This window comes from Pecten maximus, chromosome 18, assembly GCF_902652985.1.
Source record: "Pecten maximus chromosome 18, xPecMax1.1, whole genome shotgun sequence".
Classification (NCBI taxonomy): domain Eukaryota; kingdom Metazoa; phylum Mollusca; class Bivalvia; order Pectinida; family Pectinidae; genus Pecten; species Pecten maximus.
Window position 1 is genome coordinate 14,208,271 of NC_047032.1, and position 26,942 is coordinate 14,235,212.

At 35.9% G+C, this 26,942-nt stretch overlaps 1 pseudogene; it reads left to right on the plus strand.

The window, feature by feature from the left end:
* The first annotated feature begins 5,750 nt into the window (after nt 1–5,750).
* On the plus strand, nt 5,751–25,633 carry LOC117316784 (annotated as a pseudogene).
* The last annotated feature ends 1,309 nt before the right edge of the window (nt 25,634–26,942 follow it).

Here is a 26,942-nt window from a genome sequence, read left to right on the forward strand (position 1 = left end):
GAACGTCAGTTCTACATATCATGATCGCGCATAACATTCAGCATGTGTATCAAAAAGTGTAACCTGTTTACGATTTTGAATTCAGCGTCTGTACCAACAAGTGTAAACTTTTACGATTTTGAATTCGGCGTCTGTACCAACAAGTGTAAACTTTTACGCTTTTGAACTCGATGTCTGTACCAACAAGTGTAAACTTTTACGATTTTGAATTCAGCGTCTGTACCAACAAGTGTAAACTGTTTACGTTTTTGAATTCAGCGTCTGTACCAACAAGTGTAAACTTTTACGATTTTGAATTGGGCGTCTGTACCAACAAGTGTAAACTTTTACGCTTTTGAACTCGATGTCTGTACCAACAAGTGTAAACTTTTACGATTTTGAATTCAGCGTCTGTACCAACAAGTGTAAACTTTTACGTTTTTGAATTCGGCGTCTGTACCAACAAGTGTAAACTTTTACGATTTTGAATTCAACGTCTGTACCAACAAGTGTAAACTTTTACGATTTTGAATTCAGCGTCTGTACCAACAAGTGTAAACTTTTACGATTTTGAATTCAGCGTCTGTACCAACAAGTGTAAACTTTTACGATTTTGAATTCAGCGTCTGTACCAACAAATGTTAACTTTTACGGTTTTGAATTCAGCGTCTGTACCAACAAGTGTAAAATTTTACGATTTTGAACTCGATGTCTGTACCAACAAGTGTAAACTTTTACGATTTTGAACTCGATGTCTGTACCAACAAGTGTAAACTTTTACGATTTTGAATTCAGCGTCTGTACAAACAAGTGTAAACTTTTGCGATTTTGAATTCAGCGTCTGCACCAACAGGTGTAAACTTTTACGATTTTGCATTCGGCGTTTGTACCAACAAGTGTAAACTTTTACGATTTTGAATTCAGCGTCTGTACCAACAGGTGTAAACTTTTACGATTTTGAATTCGGCGTCTGTACCAACAAGTGTAAACTTTTACGATTTTGAATTCGGCGTCTGTACCAACACTTACTGTTTCCGTTTTTGAATTCGGCGTCTGTACCAACAAGTGTAAACTGTTTACGTTTTTGAATTCAGCGTCTGTACCAACAAGTGTAAACTTTTACGATTTTGAATTCAGCGTCTGTACAAACAAGTGTAAACTTTTGCGATTTTGAATTCAGCGTCTGCACCAACAGGTGTAAACTTTTACGATTTTGCATTCGGCGTTTGTACCAACAAGTGTAAACTTTTACGATTTTGAATTCAGCGTCTGTACCAACAGGTGTAAACTTTTACGATTTTGAATTCGGCGTCTGTACCAACACTTGTAAACTGTTTCCGTTTTTGAATTCGGCGTCTGTACCAACAAGTGTAAACTGTTTACGTTTTTGAATTCAGCGTCTGTACCAACAAGTGTAAACATTTACGATTTTGAATTCAGCGTCTGTACAAACAAGTGTAAACTTTTGCGATTTTGAATTCAGCGTCTGCACCAACAGGTGTAAACTTTTACGATTTTGCATTCGGCGTTTGTACCAACAAGTGTAAACTTTTACGATTTTGAATTCAGCGTCTGTACCAACAGGTGTAAACTTTTACGATTTTGAATTCGGCGTCTGTACCAACAAGTGTAAACTTTTACGATTTTGAATTCGGCGTCTGTACCAACACTTGTAAACTGTTTCCGTTTTTGAATTCGGCGTCTGTACCAACAAGTGTAAACTTTTACGATTTTGAATTCAGCGTCTGTACCAATAAGTGTAAACTTTTACGATTTTGAATTCAGCGTCTGTACCAACAAGTGTAAACTTTTACGATTTTGAATTCAGCGTCTGTACCAATAAGTGTAAACTTTTACGATTTTGAATTCGGCGTCTATACCAACAAGTGTAAACTTTTACGATTTTGAATTCGGCGTCTGTACCAACAAGTGTAAACTTTTACGATTTTGAATTCAGCGTCTGTACCAACAAGTGTAAACTGTTTACGTTTTTGAATTCATCGTCTGTACCAATAAGTGTAAACTTTTAAGATTTTGACACCAAGTGTAAACTTTTACGATTTTGAATTCGGCGTCTGTACCAACAAGTGTAAACTTTTACGTTTTTGAATTCGGCGTCTGTACCAACAAGTGTAAACTGTTTACGTTTTTGAATTCGGCGTCTGTACCAACAAGTGTAAACTTTTACGTTTTTGGATTCGGCGTCCTACTAACAAGTGTAAACTTTTACGTTTTTGAATTCGGCGTCTGTACCAACAAGTGTAAACTTTTACGATTTTGAATTCAGCGTCTGTACCAACAAGTGTAAACTGTTTACGTTTTTGAATTCGGCGTCTGTACCAACAAGTGTAAATTTTTACGATTTTGAACTCGATGTCTGCACCAACAAGTGTAACCGGTTTACTATTTTTAGAGAACGGTGTCTTTTTGAGAAAAAAATGGAAATTCATTTGTTCTGCCTCGAAATGATTAATGTTACTTTCCTGTTGGTGATCTCGGTAATTGACAATACTTAAAGGTTGAGATACAATATTTGTTCCCACTGGTAAGGTGTCAGTCCTCAGTTAGGGTCAATGCTTGTGTAGTGTTCATCTGTAAGGACGCCGTCGTATGTATTTGGAATTCACTTTCTGATCGTATCCGAGCTTATGTAAATATCTTCTTTTGAAAAGACATTTATTGACTTATTTCGGACTTCCTTTGAAGTCAGATTTTATGTATGGGCTATGATCCACTGTGACGGAAGTTTCCTTCATACCAGAAACATCCCTCATGGTCAGGTTTATGTTGTAATGATCATCTGCAATGGTACGCGGAGAACAGAAGGTGGCGATATAACGAGGTTTTACTGGTAGTTATGGTGACAATAAAACATTCCCTCGTGGCCCAGTTTATGTCTGTGTAATGATCATATGCAATGGGAGTTATGTACATATTTTGAACTTCCTTCGTGGCCAAGTTTATGACTATTATGATATTTTGAACTTCCCTCATGACCAAGTTTATGACTAATATGATATTTTGAACTTCCCTCATGGCCAAGTTTATGACTATTATGATATTTTGAACTTCCCTCGTGGCCAAGATTATGACTATTATGATCATATACAATGGGAGTTATGTTAATAATAAAAACTTCTCGCTCGGTCCAATTTTTGTTTATGTTATGATGTTTTGCAATTGGAGTTATGAACATATTTTGAGCCATTTTATGTCTGTGTTATGATCATTTGCAATGGGAGTTATGTACATATTTTGAACTTCCCTCATGGCCAAGTTTATGACTATTATGATCCTTTACAATGGGAGTTATGTTAATAATAAAAACTTCTCGCTCGGCCCAATTTTTGTTCATGTTATCATTTGGAATGGGAGTTATGTACATGTACATATTTTGAACTTCCCTCGTGGCCAAGTTTATGACTATTATGATATTTTGAACTTCTCTCGTGGCCATGTTTATGACTATTATGATATTTTGAACTTCCCTCATGGCCAAGTTAATGACTATTATGATATTTTGAACTTCCCTCATGGCCAGGTTTATGACTATTATGATATTTTGAACTTCTCTCGTGGCCAGGTTTATGACTATTATGATATTTTGAACTTCCCTCATGGCCAAGTTTATGACTACTATGATATTTTGAACTTCCCTCATGGCCAAGTTTATGACTATTATGATCCCTTACAATTGGAGTTACAGAAGTGTATGTTAATAATAACAACTTCTCGCTCGGCCCAATTTTTGTTTATGTTATGATCATATGCAATGGGAGTTATGTACATATTTTGAACTTCCCTCATGGCCAAGTTTATGACTATTATGATATTTTGAACTTCCCTCGTGGCCAAGTTTATGACTATTATGATATTTTGAACTTCCCTCGTGGCCAGGTTTATGACTATTATGATATTTTGAACTTCCCTCATGACCAAGTTTATGACTACTATGATATTTTGAACTTCCCTCATGACCAAGTTTATGACTACTATGATATTTTGAACTTCCCTCGTGGCCAAGTTTATGACTATTATGATATTTTGAACTTCCCTCATGGCCAAGTTTATGACTATTATTATCATATACAATGGGAGTTATGTTAATAATAAAAACTTCTCGCTCAGCCCAATTTTTGTTTATGTTATAATCTTTTGCAATTGAAGTTATGTACATATTTTGAGCCAGTTTATGTCTGTGTTATGATCATTTTCAATAGGGGTTATATGATACCGACTCATGACTCACAAGGCAACCGTATATAAAACGCTTAACATTAAATTATCGATAAGCATTTTATGCTATATATATAAATGTATTTATCGAAAAAAAAATGACAATGCTTTGTACCACTAGTTATATGGTCTAGTGATCGACCGATTTCACAGTTTCTTTTCTAAAAATGACATTCATCACCAAATTAAATCGTCAACCAAAGAGACTTTTCCTTGCGTATGTTCGCTCATTTTAACTAAAAGCTGAAATAAAAAATTCTTAAACTGTCCCCTTAAAAATCAATATTTGAGAAAAAACATCAACCAGTTAAGCTGATGTGTTAGTACACACGGTCCCGACTGAGGAGCCTAGATAAAATCGTTTACCCTATTTTGGTATTGTAAATGTGCAGTGAACGGTATCGAAAGGAAAGGTAATCAGCATCTAACAGAAAAGTAAACAGGAGTTCCTATAGAGACTGAGTATCGGATATGCCTCTTCACGGGGTATTGACAGGGGTAAGCCTATGTATGCCTGCCGGAGTTCTATTGCGTGGCTGTGTGAATACAATTATATAAGAACGTCAGTTTTGACACTGCAGCAAATGACGAGATTTGCATGTCATTTTGACGTGTGTATTGTCTTGACTTGACCTGAAGGGAAATAAAAGATTATCTAATGTTTAGATTACAACCATTTTGAGAATATAACAGTTTCATTGCCACGGCTAGGAAACGTGTTAATGTCATTCTCAACAGAAAAGATCCCTTTAAAATGGCCCCGATATATCACAAATCAAAAAGTCCGTCAACAATTAGAGTAATTTAGGGTAACACGTACACTACCAGAAAAACTGACTTACACTTCAAACAAAGGTTAGAATAGTAGATGTAAAATATTATACTCTGAATCATACAGTATTTGGTGTGTGCTGAGGGATTTGTTTAGACAGTTACATAAAGGGGAGTAACTCTTAGAATGGAAACTCCGTCATGATGACAAAAATAAATATGAAATATGAAGACTAACGTCGTCTTGTACTAATGCTGCTTTATTTTGATTAAGAGTCACATTTTATAGTACTGTCAATCTGAAATGTCATAGCCAGGACATGTGCAAACGGTGTTTCCGGTCAGAAGGAAAACATATGGGCATATTGTTTACTGTTGCTGACTCGTGTTGAGGATAACGAGTGTTTTCTTAGATCTGTAATATGTTGTCCATGATAACTCAGTAAACACCAAACCACACGAAATTAAGGAAGACGAAAAAAATAATGAAATATAACAATCATAGATAATAATTTTGTTATTGATTAATATATCATATATCCTTGTACAATGTATTAGACAGCCTACTCTCTAACGCCCATAATATCTTCAACAACAAAAAAAACAAAAAAAACAACAACAGCAACAACAACAACAACATATATACATATTGTACCTTGATCGCTCTCGTGAGACCTTGATAAGATCAGATAAGATTGTAGTAGAGAATACATGAAAGAATCTGGAAGTGAAACCAGCCAGCATTTACGTATACACTGGGTTAATTGAAGCTTATCTACCGCTGTGAATCGACAGTGTTAAGATTTATGTTATTTACACAAATTTTACAGTTAAAGTACATACACACTGCAGAATAAGGCGGTTTGCTCTCCAAATACAGATTAAACAGTCTGCGGTACATGTATATCATATCCAGAGTTATAAATGACCCCAATCCAGTGAGTGTTCTAATTGGACGTTATCACAAACACAGCAACACCCCGGCAGGTATAATACTATGTATACCGCGGTGCAGACCAGCGAAACTTGTTCGCGCGGAGCTGACAATAAAGCCGAGATGTCGTGTGGGAATTTCTTCAAGAGTTTGTGGGCTTTACGGAATATTTTCCTTGTTGTCGTTGCTTTCCTCCTTCCAATTGGATTCCTTTTGAATGGCTCAACGGTAAGCTTTAATTTATATAAACCATAGCTATGTCATCGAAATGTTGTCTGGGTATCTTTAATAATACTCTATTTATAGAAACTGGTGACCTGAATTTTAAGGTGTTAACATGGAAATTCACATAAGATTTATCGTATAATTTACATGTTCAATGGTTGCTTTAAACTGCACGCGTACCTAATCTAGGGTACAGGCGTTCCGGATATACGTATATTTATGCTACATCAGACTCGTAGCTACCGTGTAAAAACATAACCACGTGGTTTAACATCATTTTCCTAAGTACATTTGACATTTTTAAGATGGATACGTGTAGCAGGGGACATACAAATGTACATAGAAAGATTAGCGTATACGGTTCACCTTTGCAATTTAGTTATTTCGTACCTTCTGTTTGCTTGGCATATATAATTACTTCAGTGACAAAGAAATAATAAAACAAAAACAAAAATGTAGTCGCAATTTATAGAATCGGAATATTTCTCTCCGTTTACCGTTATTTCGCCTCACTAATCCATGTAGTTCATCCTGTTCTACGGGCCGAAAAAGCTTTAATGATCATCCACGAGGCGAGATGTTTTAAATCGTCGTTATGTCGTTCCACGGGGCGAGATTACTTTAATCGGCGTTATTTATATGTCGTTTCACGGGAAGAAATAGTTTTAATAGTCATAATGTCGTTCCAAATGGCATGATAACTTTTATTGTCGTTACCGTATATCGTTCCACTGAACGCGATGACTTTAATTGTCGATATATCGTTCCACGGGGCGAGATAACTTGTTGATTGTCGTTATATCGTTTTGTGAGGCGAGATAACTTTTATTGTCGTTACCGTATATCGTTCCACTGAATGCGATGACTTTAATTGTCGTTATATCGTTCCACGGGGCGAGATTACTTTAATTGTCGTTATATCGTTCCACGGGGCGAGATTAACTTTGTGATTGTCGTTATATCGTTCCACGGGGCGAGCTAAATTTAATTGTCGTTATATCGTTCCATGGGGCGAGATTAACTTTTATCGTCGTTATATCGTTCCACGGGGCGAGCTGAATTTAATTATCGTTATATCGTTCCACGGGACGATATTAACTTTTATCGTCGTGATATCGTTCCACGGGGCGAGATTACTTTTATCGTCGTTATATCGTTCCAAGGGGCGAGATTACTTTTATCGTCGTTATATCGTTCCACGGGGAGAGCTAAATTTAATTGTCGTTATATCGTTTCGTGAGGCGAGATAACTTTAATCGTCGTTATGTCGTTCCATGGGGCGAGATAATTTTAATCGTCGTGATACCGTTCCACGGGGCGAGCTCAATTTAATTGTCGTTATATCGTTCCACGGGGCGATATTAACTTTTTATCGTCGTGATATCATTCCACGGAGCGAGATATCTTATGATTGTCGTTATATCTTTTCACGGAGCGAGATATATTTATGATTGTCGTTCTATCGTTCCACGGGACGAGATGCTTTTATGATTGTCGTTATATCGTTCCACGGGGCGGGATAATGATAAATAGTAATTAGACATTAATCATCAATGAGACATACATGTACACAGATTATCGTTATTTTGTATCAATAAGACATTTATCATCAGTGAGACATACACAGATTATCGTCATTTTGTATTAATAAGACATTTATCATCAGGGAGACATACACAGATTATCGTCATTTTGTATCAATAAGACATTTATCATCAGTGAGACATACACAGATTATCGTCATTTTTTATCAATAAGACATTTATCATTAATGAGATTTACACAGATTATCGTCATTTTGTTTCAATTAGACATTTATTATCAGTGAGATAACATGTACACAGATTATCGTCATTTTTTATCAATAAGACATTTATCATCAGTGAGACATACACAGATTATCGTCATTTTGTATTAATAAGACATTTATCATCAGTGAGACATACACAGATTATCGTCATTTTGTATCAATAAGACATTTATCATCAGTGAGACATACACAGATTATCGTCATTTTGTATCAATAAGACATTTATCATCAGTGAGACATACACAGATTATCGTCATTTTGTATCAATAAGACATTTATCATCAGTGAGACATACACAGATTATCGTCATTTTGTATCAATAAGACATTTATCATCAATGAGATATACACAGATTATCGTCATTTTGTATCAATAAGACATTTATCATCAATGAGATATACACAGATTATCGTCAATTTGTATCAATAAGACATTTATCATCAATGAGACATACACAGAGTATCGTCATTTTGTATCAATAAGACATTTATCATCAATGAGATATACACAGATTATCGTCAATTTGTATCAATAAGACATTTATCATCAATGAGACATACACAGAGTATCGTCAATTTGTATCAATAAGACATTTATCATCAATGAGATATACACAGATTATCGTCAATTTGTATCAATAAGACATTTATCATCAATGAGATATACACAGATAATCGTCAATTTTTATCAATAAGACATTTATTATCAATGAGACATACACAGATTATCGTCAATTTGTATCAATAAGACATTTATCATCAATGAGATATACACAGATTATCGTCAATTTGTATCAATAAGACATTTATCATCAGTGAGACATACACAGATTATCGTCAATTTGTATCAATAAGACATTTATCATCAGTGAGACATGCAAATAGTATCGTTATTTCGTATTAATAAGACATTTATATACATGTATGTATATTAGGTGGTTTAGCTTTAAAATTGTATCTGGGGTCGTTTACTAAATATAGAAACCCCGACATCACAGCGGTTTTGTATTTCATTTACCTGTGTGCATATCGCAGGTATGTCATCTCTTTAAATGACCGTCCTTCAAGTAAAAGTATAGAATTACCTTCAATGAGGCCGAGGTATTTAGGTGTATTTTTTCCCATCTTGTGATAAATAAGAACTTGAAAACTCTTATATAAGTGTTAAATCCTGACCTGTCACAATTTTAAAGTGCGTTTGAGGAGATGTTGATCGCAAAATGACACATTTTTTTTACAAACAACCCGGATACAACTATTTTGCTGGTATATCACTGCAGTGCCATTGTTTAGGCCAGCAAATGTTCACGTAATTGCTGATTTAAAAACACTATATTGTATATATACACATGTATATATATATACACATGTAGTTAATTACCATTAAATTATATAATGAGAATATCTTAGTTAATGTAATGGGTTCCTATGGAAAATCAAAATTAAGAAATTTCTTTCAATTAAGGAACATTGATGAAACTGGCCCCTGTATCGTTAATTCCGTCGATTCTTATAATGAGTTATTGGCCTTTGTTCTTTTTCCTGTCGGATTTCACTCGTAACCTTTCGACAGATTCCGTACCTTCATGTACATTTTTACACAACTAAGTAATGTGCTATAAATGTTGTAAATATGAGGGTATTTTCATATATTTATTAAAGGGATTAACTTAATATGTTGGTGATTTCAAATCCACGAGCTTAAGTTTCATTTATGTTTTTGTAAAAAAAAATTTAAAAAAAACCCATGAAATTTGAGACTCACGAATATTTTCGAATGTACAGTATCTGGCCTCTGTGCCTGTCCCGGTAGTATCCACATATACTGCATGTGTATAAAATGTATAGCGTTGCTATGGCGACACATCCGGACAGTGTTAACATTTCTGATTTATCATCAGTGAGACATACACAGATTATCGTCATTTTGTATCAATAAGACATTTATCATCAATGAGATATACACAGATTATCGTCAATTTGTATCAATAAGACATTTATCATCAATGAGACATACACAGATTATCGTCATTTTGTTACAATTAGACATTTATCATCAATGAGATATACACAGATTATCGTCATTTTGTATCAATAAGACATTTATCATCAATGAGATATACACAGATTATCGTCATTTTGTATCAATAAGACATTTATCATCAATGAGATATACACAGATTATCGTCAATTTGTATCAATAAGACATTTATCATCAATGAGATATACACAGATTATCGTCAATTTGTATCAATAAGACATTTATCATCAATGAGATATACACAGATTATCGTCAATTTTTATCAATAAGACATTTATTATCAATGAGACATACACAGATTATCGTCAATTTGTATCAATAAGACATTTATCATCAGTGAGACATACACAGAGTATCGTCAATTTGTATCAATAAGACATTTATCATCAGTGAGACATACACAGATTATCGTCAATTTGTATCAATTAGACATTTATCATCAGTGAGACATACACAGATTATCGTCAATTTGTATCAATAAGACATTTATCATCAATGAGATATACACAGATTATCGTCAATTTGTATCAATAAGACATTTATCATCAATGAGATATACACAGATAATCGTCAATTTTTATCAATAAGACATTTATTATCAATGAGACATACACAGATTATCGTCAATTTGTATCAATAAGACATTTATCATCAGTGAGACATACACAGATTATCGTCAATTTGTATCAATAAGACATTTATCATCAGTGAGACATGCAAATAGTATCGTTATTTCGTATTAATAAGACATTTATATACATGTATGTATATTAGGTGGTTTAGCTTTAAAATTGTATCTGGGGTCGTTTACTAAATATAGAAACCCCGACATCACAGCGGTTTTGTATTTCATTTACCTGTGTGCATATCGCAGGTTTGGCGTTATGTCAAATACAACAACAACAACAACAACAAATACAGCAACGTGTTCTGCATCAGGTCCATGTCCCTAATGCTAGTGCTGTTACCTTGTAGTGTCAGAATCAAGAACGAAACCCAACCCCAAACTCGCAGTGTTTGAACTAGCCACTTAAATATTCTACAATAACACATCTTCCAAATCCAAGGGTATTCCTTTCTTCTCTGTACCGTAAACCGAATAATGCAATGAACATCAAGACAATCAAGGCTCAGAAGACAGCTCGCGAATGACATTTGTTGCGATGTTTTCACGTGATCGGTTAATGAAATAAAAGAAAACGCGCGATAGTATAATATTTTTATATATTTACATATCTACCTTCTTCAGCTTAGTAAACTCTGATTTTTATTTTCTTCGTGCATACACGATTTGTTTGATGTAAACATAAGGATTGTACCTCATTTTGACTGCGTATATACGGTAGTATAGCCGCAGTTGCAAACGAACATACCATACCGTATTCGCAGTCAAAATGAGGTACAGAATCTGTATAGCCTTTAATATTGTTTTAACAATCTAAAGAAATAAATGTCATTATGTCATAATTGCTTCGTTACCTCTGCCAGTCACCATGGAAATGTGGACATTTTCGAAACGAGAGGCATGAACGCATGTAATCGTATTCAGTATGTCTACCTAAAGGCAAGAAACTTTTATGATAGAAAATAAATATTTCTAATACATGTACCTATGTGTAATTTACTTTTAGATTTAAAATATATAGCATTGCAGCCACTCGTCACTAATTGCCATCTGCTTTGTTTTTTAGGAGTCAAAATGCGCCTACGTCATGGTTTCCATGGCAATCCTTTGGTTGACGGAAGCGTTACCGATCTCCGCCACTGCCATGATCCCAATGTTCCTCCTGCCCCTACTGACGGTTCAACCCGGCAAAGTAGTCTGTGGAAACTACTTCAATGTGAGTAAAAAAACTAGATAAAACAAAACAAACAATAGTTAGAAAAATAGGACAAGTTTACACTATTCGAGTGTCACAGAATTTATTGTATTTTAATGTCTCGTTCGGTATCGAACATTCACTCACGAGACCTCTACCGATTGAGACGAAGATGAATTCTCCCTAGCTGAGTCAATAGGTTTGTTTGTTTGTGTTTAACGTCCTATTAACAGCCAGGGTCATTTAAGGACGTTCCAGGTTTTGGAGGTGGAGGAAAGCCGGAGTACCCGGAGAAAAACTACCGACCTACGGTCAGTACCTGGCAACAGCCCCACGTAGGTTTCGAACTCGCAACCCAGAGGTGGAGGGCTAGTGTTAAAGTGTCGGGACACCTTAACCACTCGGCCACCGCGGCTCCAAGTAGGTCATTAGGTAACAGCCGAGACGTTCACGACATGATATACTCATGACTTTCGCTCAGTTCTATGTTGTGATATATAGAGCTCCGATGTTCTTTGATGAATTCCCGGAGAGGTGTATTTGCTTCGCTTGAAACAATGAAGCCAAATTATAGCAAAACCGTAATTCTAACTCAAAATAGGCCAAACGAGGGCAAAAAGGAGACCATTGAAGAGTATAAGGAGAATAAGAACTTTTGTGTTCCGGAAGGTTAAGCGTCTTTTGGTTCCTCGACGACACCTCATCATACAAAGATTCTTACAAGTACATGTATATCGGATTCCAATTGGAGGTTGATGAAGGACTTGCCTATGTAGAAATTACAAAACAAATCATCAGAATATTTTTAAAGGACTGTATAATGACGATTGCAGTGATTATAACTCAAGAGTTACATGTCTTTGGGGGGTTTTAAGGGATGGTTGTGGGCGTGGCTACAACAAAAGCGTTGTTGACTGAAAGAAGGTGTAGCAACGGAATTGTATCTAAAGTTACCGATATGGGTTTCTACAGCAGAATAATTGTGGGCGTGTCTATCATCAACATTGTATCAATATATTTTTCGGCATAGCCGTATAATATTCTTTTGGACCCGGATATGACGCGACAGGTGGCGTGACTGGTCAAGATGAAGTCTGTGATTGGTCAATTGTAGCGGTAAATGCAACATACAGATATGCAGTTAAAAACAAAACAAAGTTAAGATTGAATGCAAGCTAGATAAGTGGATGTATCTTTTCAAATGACACATTAATACAATTATATTCCTGATTCAAATGCAGTCTTAATATCACCAAAAATGATTCATACCGATATACATTGTAATTTTGTTATCCGTGCTAAAACGCATTAGTTTGTTGATTTATTTCACCAGCAGTTTTACATTATAACCACCAGCATTAAAACAATGCCGATTATCTTCTTTAAAAATATTTCTTGTTGGCGTTGATCTTGACTGTACATAGGCGTGGATTTATAGCTTTCGTGAACTTATAATTTGTATTTGTATATTGATTATAGTCATCTCTACTAGACTTATTTGGAATATTTCGAGAAATGGATAATGGGCGTGGTGCCACTGTACAATACATGTCAATTACTATGTGCTGTTCCAGGATACTAGTATGCTGTTCCTAGGGGGACTGATAGTGGGTGTGGCCATGGAAGAAGTTAACTTACACCGACGTATAGCCATGGGGATCACATTGTTACTCGGCTCAAGTCCAAACACGTGAGTGACAGATATTTACACTGTTATATTTACCATTGTATGGCACTGCCACTATATAACCCTACCAATTCAGTTGCGTGTTCACCAGCTTATGAACTGCCAACTGAAATTTGAATTTGAAAATTTCAAAAAAAAAAATCGCACGACAAATAAAAAATCGCAAATGGTAAATATAAGCATTGAACGGCTTTCAGTTGGCATTCATAATGAATGTCAACTGAAAGCCGTTCAATGCTTAAATGCACGCTAATATTCATGCATTTTTCTCATGTTCTTCCCATGTAAATTTCAAACTTGCGGACAGTTTTCTACCGATATGTTTCGATGGTCAAGCGTTGAATCGACCAATCTCTTCCGCAAAATGCCGAAATAATTAGGATATTCTTGACATGTTAAGATGGTACTGAAACAAACATGGACTCTTATCTTAAGACTCATTTCTCTATTTAATATGATGTCATACATGTTTTGTAAACATCGGCATCTTTCCCGCCAGAATGATGCTTGGCCTGATGCTCACCACGTGGTTCTTGTCCATGTGGATAAGTAACACAGCAGCGACATCTATGATGCTTCCTATCCTGGTCGCAGTCTCTGAGCAGACGTTAGAACTGGAAGGCGGCAGCGAGGCTGGCGGAACAAATGCACGTGCGTATGACTGGGCCGGGGGTAATAGGTATTGCGTTTTCGGTACTCATCTGTGCAAATATCCAAACTTATTCTCGCACTCGCAGAAAACTGCGAATTTTACGCATACCGGATACCTTGATTCCTACAAATTAAAATCATCCCGGCCGTTACATTTACAGCAAACCACTATATATCTATGCACCTCCGCCCATTAAATTCATTACTAAACTTTTGAATGCAATAACTACCAAACTAGATAACTTTATCCAAAAAAAAAAAAAAAAATCACCACAGCACAGTGTTTTTTTATCTTTGGTTTTTGTAAGAGTTGCCTCCCTTATGGTAGTTTGCCAAACGAATTTCATTTTCATATATATGTAATCTGATGTTTCTTTTGAATTTTGTCTACCCTTATCATAATGCTAACATTGAGATGCATATCATAGAATTCAGATTTACATAATAGATAGTGCGCATGTGTACAAAGAGTATATACAAGTATACTTGAAATAAATGTTTATTACACTAATTTTGTCTTGCCGTCTTATAGATCCACCATACTTAGACACGAAAACGTCACACATGTATTTTCCATAACAGATACAAAATCATTATGAAATGAAACAACAAAAACATATAGCTCTATATCTGAAATGTTAGTAAACAAAAGTAACACGAATAAACAACGCACAAATCTTTTTTTCAGGAATTCACAAAACTCCTGAAAAATGTATCACATTCCCCATAAATGTCATAGCAAGAATTATATTTTTAGACTAACGTTTTATTTTTCAGGATTTTTAACTCTGAATAAGAATATCTAATTTGTATATAAGTGAATTTGTTATGCCAATATTTTTTTTTTATTTTAAATTGTATCTGGCCTTTAATGGACATTTTCTATTATAAAAGAGTAACATAATTTTTTAAACCAAAATTATTGAAGAAAAAAATGGGTAACTGATCCCTTACTTTATTATTAACAAGACCAGAGACCAATATATTAGTATATAGGTCTCTGACAAGACTTATGAATTATTATTTATATTCTAAAGTATTTTACATTATTATAAGTAAACATTTGAATGTGGAACCTACAGATTGTACAATAATATCAATATCATCAGTATTTTTGTCGTTTGGGTTTTGTAACTTGGATCGATTCAGAAATAATTTGTGCCAAACATCCTGGTACATGTATATTTCCCCCTAGACATGTCAACATTGAAACCATCGACGTGTGTTGAATGTGTATTCTGAGAGACTGGCATATTCGTGTTTGTCTCCTTGTGGTAGCTCGAAGCTGATGTTGACTTTATAGTGCTACCTTACTGAAGCATACTTTCGAAGACACTCAGCAGTACACCCAACCCTGTCACATTATACTGACAACGGGCGAACCAGTCGTCTGGCTGCCTAAATGCTTAGTGCTAAGCGGAACAAGAATCTCTCATTGGCTCCGCAAGGGTACACAATTCGTTTCATCGTAACATTAAACTGATTTAATATGGTTAATTGGGTATTGAAATTGCGTAAATATCTGTTTCAGCTAAGACCAATGGTAATGCTGATGTTAAAGATATTCAACTAACAGAAATAGATCATGGGAAATCAAAGACAGTTCCCTCTCTAGAGTATAAAGACGGGAACAGGTAGGTACAAACAGGTGGGCATTGTGCCCTACCTATAAACGAAAATAAATGTGTGGGTAATATATGCATTGTATTTATATTTCGTTTCGATACGGATGCACTGTGGTAGGACACGGGGCTACGAGATCGAAGGGTCGCTAGTTCGAGTCCCGACATGGATGCTATGTTGTAGCCATAGACAAGATACTTTACCTCGTTGTTTTTCAGTCGACTCAGCTGTAAATGGGTTCAGGGTAAAGCAAGAAGTTTCGTGTGTATGGTCTTAGCGCCAAAATGGCAGCTCCGGCTGTATACTCCCCAGGGAGTTGTGAAGGACATGTCTGTTTGCTAAAGGCCCAATAACCACGGACAGTAATTTGTGAACCGCTTTTAGAGGGCTGTGGTGCTGTGATAAAGCGGTAGTTTAAACTCAAACCCATCATCATTAAATGCTCTGAATTGAAAATATCATCGGTGCTCACAATATTATTTTTTCATTTCCGGTTGTGTTTTCAATTTCTTTCTCTAATGTAATTAAAACAACAGTTTTGAAAGCAAAAGAAAACTGGCTATAATTAAAACAACAGTTTTGAAAGCAAAAGAAAAATGTGGCTAGATTTTGTTTTATCTTCCGATGAGTTTGTTGATTAACCTTCCTTGTCTATAATAGCGAGTGCTTTGAACGGACTATGTTTATGAATTAGAACAAAATTATTGTGAGAAGATACCTTTAAACAAAACCAGACCAAACCAATGTTAGCCTTGATCTTTCATACCATTCTTCCTCTCCCTCATCCTGTTATATTTAGACAGATGATAAGAAGAAGAAAATAAAAAAATAAATAAAATATTAATTTCGTATGCGATGCAAACCTGTTTTTTATGTTATGACATCCTATACTTTACAGTAAAAGCCGATATCAGGAGATAACTCGTCTTAACAAAGGATTCACACTGTGTGTAGCGTACGCTGCTAATGTCGGCGGAATCACCACCCTGACCGGTACCCCTCCTAACCTGGTGCTTCAAGGACAGGCTGACCAGTAAGTACAAAGGACTAAGGGTTTAATATTAATCTTATATTTTGTGTTCAAAATTATGATTCGGTTTTATATGGTCTGTATTAAAGAGCGCTTAATTCGATAAAAATTTGATTTTGCGGTCTCGAAATTATGACGGTTATCATCTCAACATTTAGGCCCTTAGTATCACTGACGAGTCCTCGATGATAGTTTTATTAATTTTTGGCTCTAGTGTATCTAGCTCCGAATCTGTATTGAAATGCGCTCATATTTTGTGTCCATCCTACATCTTATCCTTTAACATTGTCCAATTCCTTCTGTGCGTAGACGTTTCCAAGACTTCGGAGCTGCTGATTCCGGGATAACATATGCCAACTGGATGGGATTCGCTTTCCCTTTATCTCTTATCATGCTTATCCTCACTTGGCTCTGGCTGCAGCTCGTCTTCATAAGATGTGGGTATGTATAGCCGAAATTTAAGGTTTCACACCACCAATTTGACGAACGAGGAAAACTTATAAGTTTTGGTCAGGTTATAAGTATTTCCACCAAAATGCAATATATTCTGCTAAAAACGTCTCTGTTGCAGTTACCGGAGCTGTTTCTGATACTACGAAGCGATGTTAATTATGCATATGCGTGATGGAATTTTAATATCTGTATGGCCAGCACGGATGATTTGTTATTGAATACAGTGTCAGACAGTCAATTGTGTGTATAATTTCATTTTCATTTATTACCATTCCATCATTTCCAAGAGTTAAACGGATGACGATTTGAGATACATGTATCTTAATATTTATATTTTTTTTTTCTATATTTACATATTCCACTTTCGAAATAGCTCATCCTAGATTTATGTTCTCTGTGACAAGTTCTTTGATGCTACAAATGTGTTCAGTATTCCCCTTATACAACCTACAAACACTAACCATTTCCTTAAAAAGATAACGTTTTTATAAGTGTTTTAAAGAATTAAAGAATGTCTTATGAAATTCATCTTTTAAAATTTTCATTAAATTCTATCTAGAAGGCATCGCAAATTAAGAATTCTTTTACACAAGGAAATCAACGATACCATCTTCTCGTCATGGGATATTATCTTTCAAAGTATTATTTTGTTCGCAAACCTTCCGTGAAATTATCAATTTCCGTAGATGTCATTTTCGTATTAACGTATTGCTACAGATGTATATTAACGACCTAACACAGTGTTATATAACAAAGAGGTATTTATATGCGTTTGTGGTATACTAGGTAGTGATATTGAAATGATATTAACATCTATGATGAATATTTTATTTTATCTCTCAGGTGTGATCAACGAAATTATTTTTGCTTAGAAAACAACAACGAGAATTAATGCCCTGGAATAAATCTGATTGATGTAACTCTGCGTGAACATTGTTAACGATCGGAACCCCTCGTCATTTTCTAGCCTACTTTTACAGACGGTGGCGAGGTGTTCCGATTGTAACGATAAGAGAAATCTGTCTGATAAATCATTCCCTAATCCCTCAATATTAATTACATCAAGATGCTGTAAGGCAGCTGACAAAGCCAGACAGGCTGTGATGAAGGGATGTGGTCCGGCGGGAGTACAACAAACTAGGACGTGTTAAGTATGATATATCGCTCATTTACATTAAATCATCTTTATCTCAACCCTTGATATCTCGAAGACTGCTCAACGCGAAATAAAGCATCAATTATAACAGTAAATATTATATATGAATAAACTCGAAATTACCTCGAATATTCGGGATATCTCGAAGTTTTTCCTTACCCACAATGCTTTCGAGATATCGGGCTTCGACTTATTCTATCCTACAGTGATACTCGCAGTATACGCATTTGAAAATAATCGAAAGTAATCGAATAGAACCAGTACTAAGAAAGTCCATTGTTGGTAGTTATTTTAAAAACCTTTTAATAAGCCAGTTATATTTATACCGCTTTATATCACTGTATGACACAGACACTATACAACCCTTATCTAATTTAAATAGGATTCATTCAATGTATGGAAGTCAAAACCGGATTGCTAATATCCGCTTCGGCATGATATTTCAGTATACGGAAAATAAATGATACTCATTTCCCGAGTCTGACATATGTATTTTACTGAGCGTTGATAGCTTATTTTTCCATGGTATCATTTTGTTTTCAATCTTGATAAATTAATACTGTTCGAGAAAAACACAATATGGATTGATGTGTTTGAATTGTGTGACAGGTTTTGAGAGTATAATAATTTGGAAAATATAATATATATATTCGGAGGACATGTCTGGTTTGTAGAGTATATCCGGTTTTAGGAGTAGATACATACGAGGATTTGACAGTTTAGCTGGATTAGAGTAAATCGGACTTAGAAAAATGTCCGATTAAGTTACTTGGTGGAGAGGATCATGATTGAGGTGTTAACATATCTGACGAACATGGTAGTTTTATAACGATTATAACGGGATGAGGAGGACAAGATGATACTATATCTGCGTGTTATTATATACCTAGTACTGTTTTACAGGTTTGGAGAGATCATGGTCCTGATTTTATTTATAATACTGGCATTACTCTGGCTGTTCCGTGACCTACCGGACATCGGAGGTTGGGGAGACGGGTTTTTGGACGCAAAAGGGTAAGTGATATACAGTCAGTATTCAACTATATCGGAATGTTGTAACACAATTCCGTCAATAGCTGTTTATTTAAGCATTGAACGGCTTTCAGTTGGCATTCATATTGACTATGAATGCCAACTGAAAGCCGTTCAATGCTTATATTTACCATCTGCGATTTTTTATTTGTCGTGCGATTTTTTTTTTGAAATTTTCAAATTCAAATTTCAGTTGGCAGTTCATAAGCTGGTGAACTCGCAACTGAATTGGTAGGGTTATATAGTGGCAGTGCCATACAATGGTAAATATAGGATTTTAAGGAATACTAAACCAAACAAAAACACATCATATACAAACAAATCAAAAGATAAATATTAAAGAATTAGCATTTCCATTATTTTCACTCGTTGAGTGCCTGCTATCAAATGTCATACCGGTATATGCAAGCTCAAGGAGTGTAAGTTGCCGATTTTTTGGAACTCCGAAATTCTCAGTGCGCATTCTGCCAGGAAATGAACATTGAATATTTCTGAGTGATTTGTTGATAAGTTAACATCTAAATGCAATTTATCATTACGATTTAGTGACTTTGTACTCGTTGTAATGTTATCTACCTGTTATTTGATTTTGAATTTAAAAGTTTCTGATCACATACTGCATACCATCCAACGTTCGTTCTGTATAACAATTTGTTGGTTCTCACGGTTACTATGTAACAACGAATATGATTACAACAAATATTGCTATATGTAGCATAGTTATAGGATTGATGCATGGCATGTGCTTACCACGAACGTTTGTACGCACGAAATAAGTTTAATGCTTAAAACCACGAAAGAAAGTGCACATGAACATTTTATATTATACAGTATACAATACAATTATCCACGCCACGCTTAACCATTTGTGTTACAGGAAAAGCACAGTTAGAGACTCCACAGCGGCAATCCTCATTGCGACCCTGCTGTTTGTACTGCCGAAGAACCTACCGAACGTGTTTTGTTGGCACAAACAAACAGGTACTGTAGTAGTTGACATTTTGATAGGATGACACTTTAAAACATTGAGTAGCCACCGTTTCACTGCACAGCAAATTAGATTAGAATGGAATTAATCAAATTGCATCATGCAGCTGTTTGTCGTTTGTTTTCTGATTCGGAAGTGATGCTTAGAGCCTGAACGTGTCAATATCTAGGAAGCTACGAGGGAAAAACTAAAAAGTCAGAAGTAAAATGTCAAAATCTAGATTGTTGGGTCCAGTAGCCTCATAGTTAAATTTATTGTTTCATTTTCAACATATCAACATGTATGTGTTCTGAACCGTGTCTCTGTTCTTGTGGATAAAACCGTGACACGAAGGTTACGGCAAGCCAAAGGAATTCCACAAGCAGTGTCTACCACATCTTGCCTCAAAGGATTGTAAAACCTCAAATGTCGTTATCCTAGATCTTTTCTCCTTCATTTACTATTGATTGATACACAATAGTGTTTTAACAACGAATTAACAGCGGCATTTGCTTATTACTACAGATTCGGAAAAGTCAGAGGATCCCAAATACACTCCAATTCTCACGTGGCACGTAGCAGAGAAGAAGGTTGCATGGGGAGTTCTTGTTTTACTCGGGGGAGGGTTCGCTTTGGCCGACGCCTGCACGGTAAGTATAGTAACACAATGCAAATCGAATGAGCCTCCGATAGAACTACTACCTATCCCTATAGACCTTCCAAGCTAATTGATTTGGATTCATTTCGTAATCTTCTTATTTTGTATTTTTGGCCTAAAGCCTTCTTGAGATAAAGCCAAACTTGTGTAATGTTGTAATTTTTATCAAACATAAATAAATGAATACAATTTTAAACATAGTATGTATAAATAGAAATAAGATCAACTAGAATAGTTTAATCAAAACGAATGGGAAAAAGAAAAGAAGCGTAAACTGTGTTTGCCAAAAATTAAATTAACATTATCGGAAGAAAAAGAATGAGAGTCACAAGCCGTATTGGGTATTTTATGCAACATTGGTAAAATGTAAAATGCATCATGCATTGATGAATATATGCGGTTTCTTTGAAAACTAGTGATGCGTCTGTTGTTCTGTCTAATATGTATACCTGTTAATATTTCCCTCGTTGATTAAACCAATACATGTATAACAAATAAGTTCCGGTACCTGTATAACATGTATCAGTGACGACATGTTTAATTAATAAACGACAGAAGTCTGGTCTGTCTCGGTTAGTCGGCTGTGAGTTGAGGGTACTAAAGGACCTGGATCCTTGGGTGATGAATGTGGTATTATGCTTCATAGTAGCTGGAGCTACAGAGATCACCAGCAACACCGCAACGGCTTCCTTACTCATGCCAATCATGTTTGAACTGGTATGTTATGATTGACGGGTTACAGGGTGGAAAGTTCTCAGTCACGTTTCCTCAGATGTAGATTAATATTTGAATCATAAATTGACAGAAACAAATCAATACAAATTGTGTATGTTTTCCTTTTGCTGTATTTTAATGTAAAATGAGATATAACCGTATCCATGTAACAGCAATTTCGATTTTAGGCATTATCATATACATCAGAAGAAAAAAAAACCAGCAACATATTTATTTTTGACCAAAGAAATAATTAATACTTAATCATCAACGATAATGTCATCATAAAACATTCCTTCTTGTTGTGAGTTCTGTTTTTTCCGTTACAGTCTCTAACAGTTGGGATGCATCCTCTTTATTTGATGATGTCATCATGCATCGCCTGCTCATTTGCCTTCATGCTTCCGGTTGCCACGCCCCCTAACGCCATCGTGTTCTCAACTGGAAACGTCAGAATACCGGATATGGTAAGGGGAATAACTGCAAATAAAAATAACTTTAAATGTCTTCAAAGGGACTCGGGTTTTAGATAAGGTCAAACTATGTTAATAACTGAAGTTATGGTTTATTTATTTATTTGTTTATTAGCTCACCTGGTCCGAAGGACCAAGGTGAAATTATGCCATACCGTGGCGCCAGGCGTCCGTCGTCCGTCCGTCCGTCCGTCCGTCCGTCCGTCCGTCGTCCGTCCGTCCGTCCGTCAACACATTTGACTTCTTCTTGTGAACCGCTGATCAGAATTTAACTTAATTTGTTAGGAAGCATCCTTAGGTGGGTTGGATTCACATTTATACATATGATGGGGCTGACCCCTCAGGGGCCCGGGGGTGGGACCAAAAGGGGCCCATTTGGTATTATTGATGTATTGATATATAAACGACTTCTTCTCTGGACCTAAGCAATGTATGACATTGATATTTCAGTGGTAGCATCCCTAGGTGGCTGGGATTCAAATTTATACAAATGATGGGGCTGCCCCTGCAGGGGCCTGAGGGGTTGGGCCAAAAGGGGTTTGTTTTGCAATATTGATATTAACGACTTCTTCTCTGGACCTGAGCAATGTATGACATTGATATTTCAGCAGAAGCATACCTAGGTGGCTGGGATTCAAATTTATACAAATGATGGGACTACTTCCCCAGGGGCCCGAGGGGCGGAGCAAAAAGGGGTCAATTTTGCAATATTGATATTAACGACTTCTTCTCTGAACCTAAGCATTTCATGACATTGATATTTCAGTGATAGCACCCCTAGGTGGCTGGGATTCAAATTAATACAAATGATGGGGCTGACCCTGCAGGGGTCCGAGGGGCGGGGCCAAAAGGGGGGCCATTTTGCAATATTGATATTAACGACTTCTTCTCTGGACCTAAGCATTTCATGACATTGATATTTCAGTGATAGCACCCCTAGGTGGCTGGGATTCAAATTAATACAAATGATGGGGCTGACCCTGCAGGGGCCTGAGGGGCGGGGCCAAAAGTTGTTCTTTTGGCAATATTGATACATTTGTATTAACGACTTCTTCTCTGGACCTAAGCAATGTTTGACATTCGTATTTCAGTGGTAACATCTCTTGGTGGCTGGGATTTATTTTATACAAATGATAGGCTGATCCCCCCAGGGACCTCAAGGGCGGGGCAAACAGGATACATTTGACTATATTGCTATAAAGGACTTATTTCATTTTGAAACAATTAAGATCAAGAGATGAACACAATCCTGATGTAAAAATAAGTCCAGGGGTCTTTCCCCACCCCCAAGGGACTTAATGTTGAGTCTTGACTTCGTTTCTAGGTTATATCTTTGAAGCATTTGAGATCTTCACCCCATAATCATACATATACAATCTAGCATTGTTTTAGGTATTAACAAATATAACATGAACATTATCTTTATGTTCGCTCAAATAAACCAGGTGATCGATACAGGCCCTCTGGGCCTCTTGTTTATTTATTTATTTATTTATTTATTTTGGAAACGGAAACGTCTTCAAATTTAGTATACAGTAAAAGTTATATTAGTCCCGAACCAATCCTTGACGAAATTATTTCTGAACACAAATCAGAATAAAGGAATGGTATTTTTTCCAAATATGCCAAATAAATTATATCGATCAATATCGTGATGTTATTTCTTGTAGGCCTTGACTGGTTTCATGCTCAATATACTGGCAGTTGGAGTGTTAACCTTGGCTATCAACACTTGGGGGTCGGCAATATTCAAGCTAGACACTCTCCCGGAAATATTTCTTAATTCAACTCATGCATCAGCGTGTCCTGGTACGGAGGCAGTATCTGTTATCAATACAACATTATCAGTTGTTACATCCACTATAGCCAGCACAACACCGTAGAACAATTGGAGTCCACGACAATAAGCTAATTGCATACAAATTAGTTCATTCGCATTGTTGTGATTACAGTATAGATATCAAACATGTACTCGGAATCTCAATCATTTCATTTTCATCGCTACCACTGTTTCGAATAGAGAATTTATTTAGACAATTATGCAATATACTGTACTGTTTCTATCAGGAATTTTCCAGAAATATGTTTTATCATGGAGGTATATGTCCTTATATTGCTGACAAACCTTTTTACAACAGTTGTGTTATTTGTATTACCTATATGTGTATATGTGATATTGACGTCACAACAGCTTTGTCCTAGGTTTACACTTGTTTTCTCTTTTAACGTAATGACTACTATCATTGTTCATGGTTAATGTGACGGATCTTCACTTTTTATATTTTTTTTATTTTTATTAAGTTTCCGAAAATTATAGCAGAGATCTGAAAATCAATTAATACATATTCACAATATTTTAGACTGCATATATAGTTCAGAGATTGTTTTCTAGGCCAATTGAAAAATTCAGGAAAAAATGTGTCCTTTTCGGACAGATTAACTATGTTCGAGAAAAAATGGGAAAGAATATGTGTTCAAGATTAAATGCTAGTGTTCAGAGCAAAATTGCTGCATTCCAGAAAATTGTTATACCTACTGAAAGTGTTCATAGTTGGAAAAAAAAGGATTTATAATTAAGTCGTTTAGGTAAAGACATGGTGAACGTGTTCAAGATAAAGTCGCTCTCAAATGCACGTGACTGCTTAAGGTAGTGTGTTGATTGCTTTATAGCATTTTACAAATTAAATAAATGGTGAAGATCGCGCTGAAGTTGTTTTCAAGGCGAAGTTTTGGGCAAGGTTGCTCTGTTGAGAACTAAATACTGTTCACAGCTAAGTCTGTGCAAACCAACGTGAATGCTTTCGATGGAGAAGCTATCTTACATTCTGACAGAACTGACAAATCGACATTTTATATAAATCTTAATCCACGTGTGAGCTAGTACTTGAAGTGTTTATTATGTTAATTATTTTCAGTACATTTTAGTATAATATGATACCTTGATAAGGTACTTACTAACAGTATAATTGATGTAGATGTGTATGAACCATGGTATGTTTGTTGGAATGCTTACTGACCACGCTAACATTGTATGTGTATATGTGAGTGATATCGTTTATAGAATGTCAATTATAGATATGTATATTTTAGTTGTTTCTTTTTAATTAAGAAGCAAAATAGTTGGAAAGTGTAAAATTCATGCAACTGTTCTTCCGCTAAACTGTTTTGTTTGGATTTGATGTACGGTTACTAAGTGTGGAAAGTAATCCATTTATAAAATAATGTCAGGGGTGGTGTTATTACTTATATAATAAGGTCTGATGCTACTAATCTGGGGCCGCGGTGGCCGAGTGGTTAAGATGTCCCGACACTGTATCACTATCCCTCCACCTCTGGGTTGCGAGTTCGAAACCTACGTGGGGCAGTTGCCAGGTACTGACCGTAGGTCGGTGGTTTTTTTCTGGGTACTCCGGCTTTCCTCCACCTCCAAAACCTGGCACGTCCTTAAATGACCCTGGCTGTTAATAGGACGTTAAAAAAAAAACAAGAAAAAAATACTTATCCAATAAGGTATTCTACATTTACGGCACTGGATGCACGATAATATGAAGGTTTGTTTACCCGAAGGTATCATATTTCTCGAGGGCTTGCCCGTGGATAATATGAGAGCTGAGGGTAAATAAACCTTCATATTAAATTGCATCCAGGACCATAAATTGTTCATTATACAAAAAAAAAAAAAATCAGTACTGATGATACTCAGAAATAAACTGAAGATAAGAAATATCATTATTATTACTTACCCCTGTGGCCCTCGTCGCTCAATCGATATGAATCCAAGTCCAGGTGTTACTATCAGTTTCTTTTAGAAGATCTTGAAAACATTTGGCGTGTACAATTGTGGATATGTTCGTGTTTTGAGCATTCTTGTTTTGTAGAGTTTTATATATTTACGCTTATTCTACTACACGAACACGTTTACGTTTCTGTTCGTCTGCCATTTGTTAACAATTGGAAGGGGGTGGGGGGGGGGGGGGGGGGGGCAACAGAATATGAGGGTCGTCATTGGGGCAAGTGCTCTAGGGAGATCTGATATTTTATTTCCCTGGCTCACGCGGCTCATGGAAATATAATGTTTTATTTCCCGACCACGCGATGCGTGTCGACTAACCATAGGCACTGTTATAAAGATGAGGTATAATGATATGCAATTATCAACCGTTTTTCAGGTGAATGTGAGAATTTATCAACCTTAGAAAGTGTCTCAGTTATTAACCTGCGAGGCACACGACAGGGTTTTAGGATTTAAATATCAACCTCTCCTGCAAAATTTCCTCATTGCATCTTATTTTGACTTGTGATGACTGTTTACACCAATCAGCGTTGGGTAAATAGTGTAATTTTAATTGACAAGGTGAAATAGGAATCAGCATATTTCAACTGATTTTGAGACCTCTTTATAAAGGTCATTCAAGCATCAGAAATAAATGGCCTTTATAGGCAGGTGGTATACATGTTCATTAACACTGAGTTGTGTCGCATTTGGGTCCAGGACAACTGACCTTTATAGACAGGTTTTTCCTATACAAAGGTTGCCTTTCAGACAGACTCGACGTATTTCAATATATTTTAAACATAGAAATGTTAAATTTTGCTGTAACATATGTTATAAAATTATGCCATACTTGTACAATGTTTTAAATGATTATTATCTGTTTTTTCAGAATCTTATCTGCTCAAGTA